A 4,780-nucleotide genomic window follows, 5' to 3' on the forward strand; every position below is an offset into this window, starting at 1 on the left:
TCACAACGCACAAGCTTTGCATGCATTAAGATTTAAGAATCCACCCCGCAACATTAATCTCAACCTAAAAATTAACCCGAGTAATTACGGTGTTCGAAAATACTCGACCAGTGATACATGACTTGTTGACATGTTAACCCGGTTAAAAATTATTAGATATATTAAAGAAAAGTATTTGAATTCCAAGAATAATGAATACCCGACTCGTTATTTTTCACATATTTTAAGGTCGGATCTGGGTTACAAATTTTCACATAAAGGGGTACCTGATTTTCTTTTTATTTTATTCCAATAAAACACCACAACCTGGCAAGCCCCTATTGGAAAAAAGATGCAGAAGTTGTTGAACCCAATTTTAACAAAATGGAAAGGGGGGGGGGGGACAACAACAACAACAAATGCCCCCAGATAACACATAATAACACTATTATGTCAGGAATATAAACAAGAATTGCTGTGGGTGCAAGTTACTGGGTTCGCAGTCAGTTTGAAAATCAAACGTCAAGTATGCATGAATGTTTGGTCCCATCCTAGTCTCGGTGTGTATTATGTTTAAATTTTGTGATTTAGACCCAGCACTTTTGTCTGTCATAATCTGAATTTGTCTAATAATAATATAAAATAAGAACCGGTATCCGATTATCTGAACTAACGGGTGATCGGATTTTGCGGGCCCGAGTTTTTTCTTTTTTCCACATAAATCGTCCAACACTTTTTTCCGTCGGCTCAAGCTCTCTTGTACATGGAAATCAAAGAATTGGAAACAGCTATGCCATTGATGGCATCCTTTGTTTCCCAGCAAACATGGATTGGTTTAAAAATATAGCATTTATATTCCAAGGCATGATCCATTCCAGAGCTTTTAAAACAGCATGAAGCCACGCCCATCAAGGTGAAATCTCCCTATTCTCTGGCCCTCCTTAGTCCTTTCTCCTCGAGGTTCAAACATGGCCTCTTCACCTATAGGATCACGTCCACCACATCTTCATACTTCTGAAAATAAAAGAAATTTAGAATACTAAATTCAAAGGGAAAACAAGAACAAGAAAATTGTGGAATGAATAAAATTTGAAACATGTCATATTTAATGCTCACAAAAATGTCCGCGTAGGATTGGGCCGGCCTCACCGGTGGCAAATGGACGGCATGGCCACCCAGCCTTAACCATGCACTCCTACTTGCATTGCATATATGACTGCCGACATGTCTCCACCTATATCTAATATCTTTAGGTTGGTCACGGCCCTCTATTCTACGACGATATATTTGCCGCTAAATTATTTCGGCCTTCTCATCAAACCGATTTATTGATATACGCAACCTCTAAATTCATATAATTCAGGACTTTTATTTTCTTTTTCATTTAATGTTGGGCATGGCATTCTTTTTTCAGTGTCGTGACATCTTTGTCATTACTCGGTTAATCTTTCCTTAGAATCCACGATGTTGTGAGCTGACCCACCATGCTTAAACACTTAATGTAATAATATATAATCAACAATTGACACCCATCCTTTTTCCTTCATATCAGTATATTACTCCCTTCCATGATACCCAAAAAGTCATTTCTCTTTCTCTAGAAGAAATCCTCAAATCTTCTCATTATATCCCTACTATTTTATCATATAATGAGCTCGTATATGAGGAGTCAATTGACACCTTAAAATTTCTAAAAATCTTTTATCATATATAAATTAAAAATACAAAATACAATAAATAAATAAAAATATACTATTCTTAAAAAAGGTAACTTACAATACAATCATCAAACTTTTAATTCGTTTTCATTTTGGTCCCTGTTGTTACATGTAACTTTCTGACGTGACAGCAGCAGCTTTTTCCTCCTCCTCCTCCTCCCTCTCCTCCTTCTTCTCACACTCTGTTCGAAATACTAGCTTTGCCTTCAAGTTGAGACCTCAGCAGTCAGCACTACAAACAGGACAGGCCTGCAGCAATACAGCAAAGTACAAAAGGTGACGATATGAAGGAGTCGCGTAAACCGGAATTCCAACACATATAATATTAACAAAATCGTAACACGGGAACAACCTACAAGCGGTTAAACGGAAATATAAATAACCATACCTTGTTTATTTTCAACCAATTATTTATGCACTTGGGATGATATGAATGCTTGCAAGAAAGTGACGTTAAGGAGTCACCATCCTCGTAGTCTACACGGCAGATGACACACCTGAAAACATGGTTACAAGTTCAATCATCTAGACAAATACATTCAGGCATAAAAAAAATAAAACTAAAGCATTCGAGCTTACGAATCGTTGCTTCCGGTTTGACTCTTTCCTGTCTTGTATGTTACCAAAGGCAAGGATGCAATTGAATAAGCTGAAAGCCCCCTGCTCTCTGTCCCAACTACTTCACCGAGTGCGAGGAGTTTCTGAATGATAGAATCGAGCTTAGTATGAGTGCTTGAGCAAAATTTTAAAAACACTCAAACCTAAATGGAAGCTTACCTCATATGAGAGCTCATCAGGATCAACTTCCTCCTATGTGTCCTGCAAATGCATGTCATCGAAAGGCTAACAACTTGAAATAAATAGAAATAATAACACACGGCACTGCTTTAAAGGAAAAGGATAAGAGGGAAGAAAATTCACGCTCTCTCCTGCAAGCAAATGTCAAGCTAATTTGAGCATGCATTAGCTATTTCATGAAAATTCAGTCAATTCACACTAACTTAAATAATTTATAAATCTCAATTCCAAACAAATTAATTTACTTAAATTAATTACTATTTTTAACTAAAAAATAATATTTAATTATAATTCTATTAAAAGTAAAACTAAATTTTACTTAATGGTTAATTTAAAAAAATCCAATATTTTTTAATATTTACATAATAAGGACAAATTTGGTTGTGACGTGTTTCGGTACGTCGCTTTAGTGGTACCTTGCGGTATGCGACGTGTATTGTAACTCTTCCTATCTAATATATATTTTTAAATTTTATAATTTAATTCAACAATTGTTGTTGTTATTATTATTATTTTATCTCCTAATTTAAAAATGATCTGATATGATTCTTTTAAAATAAAAATTTAATATGATGAGATCAGATTAGATGAAATATCCATTCGTATTTGTAATCTTCTTCGTCCGAAAAATATGTTTTAGCTAAAATCATTTTGAAAGCGGAAAATTTACGAAACACAAATTGCAGCAAAATTATCAATCAGAACCAATATTTTTAAAATTTAAATTAAATTATTTGATATGAGATATCAACATATTATTGATCAAATATTTTTTTTTATAAAAAAAATTAATAGGTTAACTTAAAATAATTATGAAAAAACAATTTCAACATTTATTTTAACTAAAATAATAATTTATTTTTTTAATATAAAAATATACAGTTTAGAGACCAGTTTTTTCGTTTAAGTCTACTCTTATATTTCGTGTCTAAAAGAAAAAAAAAACAAAAATAAGGAAAATAATTCACATAAAAACTAAAAAATAATGATAATAATTGAGGTATTGAATTAAAGTTGCCCCTGAAATTGACACCTTTCATTGTTTCTGGTAGGTAAATTAGGATAAACCTTCATTTCAATATTATGCTTAATGTTGAGGCAATCCATTTTAGAATATTATAAACTTCAAATACGATTATAACATAATAAAATATATGGATTAACGTAAAATATATTACTTTTGAGTTTCAACTAATTTTTATGGATTAACTATTAGTATCTTATCTGTTCATAATGTCATGATTACAGATATTGAAAATGATATTTTCATTCTAATTTGTGACGTTTATAATGTCAAGATTTAAACTTTTAAATTTAATCGAAAGATTTAATGATTCATTCTGCGAGATTGACTAATTGTTCGTAATTTTTAGTCTAGTTTTAATATTCTAAAAGGCCTATTTTTTGGGTTGCATGGTCAAAGTTTGCAAGGCAAAAATGACTTTTAAGAGAACCTAAAGATCACAAATTAAAGGTTAATTAAGAAGGAAAAGGTGATGAAACCCCCCAAAAGACAGCACTGATAACATAAAGCCTTAAGACAAGAGAGAAACTGTTAAAAGGTTTTGTCCGAAACTGGAAACATGTCAACAAAATTCTCACATTCTAAAATCAAATTTGATCTTAATCCGAAAGAGAATATATTTTTGCGTTATCAACAAAGCTGTATCAGCAGCCCTCGCAAGCCATGTGAGTGAGCAATCAGTAGGTCCAATGGCCAACTCAGCATCTATATCAGCAAATACCAAGTTGCATTTGTCAGCTTATAAGCCTTTACTTTGAACAATATAACTCATCATCAGATCAATATATATGCGTATACATGTATGTACATGTATACATATAAGAAATCATCCAGCAATTCATGGTTATGAATGCTTAAAGATCATAATTCATATGTAGTGTTTTTCAGTATCCTCAAACTCGAATTCGATTATTCTTCTGCAGGAAAAAATGGCAACTGAAGCTGTGATCATTCAAGAACCCGTTTCCATGGCGGTAAAGTTTTTCTTTATCTTCTATGGTTCAAAGTATATGAATGTTTAGAAATCGCAGGCAGAGTTTTTTTTAGTGTTCTTCAACTCGAATTCGATTACTTCTGCAGGAAAAAATCGCAACCGAAACAAAGATCATTCAAGAACCCATTTCCATGGTGGTATGCTTCTTTCATCTTACATAATTTGCTTAACGTTTATTCTCCATTTATAAATAATTCATAACTTGCAACTGCATAGTCTTTCAGTAATTGTTGATTGATGATCATGCATCAAGTTTGATATTTAAAA

The 4,780-nt window shown here is 32.6% G+C and overlaps 2 long non-coding RNA genes across 2 annotated transcripts; one reads left to right on the forward strand and one right to left on the reverse strand.

Moving 5' to 3' along the window:
* Window positions 1-978: 978 nt before the first annotated feature.
* LOC120144295 lies at window positions 979-2,627 on the reverse strand. The gene is made up of 5 exons (XR_005518022.1): window positions 2,475-2,627; window positions 2,277-2,398; window positions 2,086-2,194; window positions 1,756-1,946; window positions 979-993 (listed from the first exon to the last, which is right to left on the reverse strand). It is a non-coding gene; the product is annotated as an uncharacterized LOC120144295 (long non-coding RNA).
* Window positions 2,628-4,410: 1,783 nt separating this feature from the next.
* On the forward strand, window positions 4,411-4,780 carry LOC120144296. The gene is made up of 2 exons (XR_005518023.1): window positions 4,411-4,493; window positions 4,600-4,780. It is a non-coding gene; the product is annotated as an uncharacterized LOC120144296 (long non-coding RNA).

Source organism: Hibiscus syriacus, unplaced genomic scaffold (genome assembly GCF_006381635.1).
Source record: "Hibiscus syriacus cultivar Baekdansim isolate YM2019G1 unplaced genomic scaffold, ASM638163v2 tig00110888_pilon, whole genome shotgun sequence".
Lineage (NCBI taxonomy): Eukaryota > Viridiplantae > Streptophyta > Magnoliopsida > Malvales > Malvaceae > Hibiscus > Hibiscus syriacus.